We start from the raw sequence: 264 nt of genomic DNA, 5'->3' as shown, positions 1-264 counted from the left end.
AGAGTGAACTTGGGCCAAGGCATAAAGGATGGCCAAGTATCATATACATGGCATTGGGTTGATGAGCAGAGCTCGAGGGGAACAGACCTTCTTGCATCTAGTTGTGCTTCATGACCGCCCAAGGATAATCAAGCGATTACCTTGGTTACTGCTTGGTTGCTAGAAACATGGGGTTGTGGAGTGTCCTTTTGCCTATCCCCTGGCTCACTTATTTGAGACAGCAGATACAGCAGTATCTGCAACAGCAGCAGCAGCAGCTTGAGG

This window comes from Phaethon lepturus, unplaced genomic scaffold (assembly GCF_000687285.1).
Source record: "Phaethon lepturus isolate BGI_N335 unplaced genomic scaffold, ASM68728v1 scaffold5867, whole genome shotgun sequence".
In the NCBI taxonomy this organism is placed as follows: Eukaryota; Metazoa; Chordata; class Aves; order Phaethontiformes; family Phaethontidae; genus Phaethon; species Phaethon lepturus.
This window is presented reverse-complemented; position numbering follows the sequence as displayed.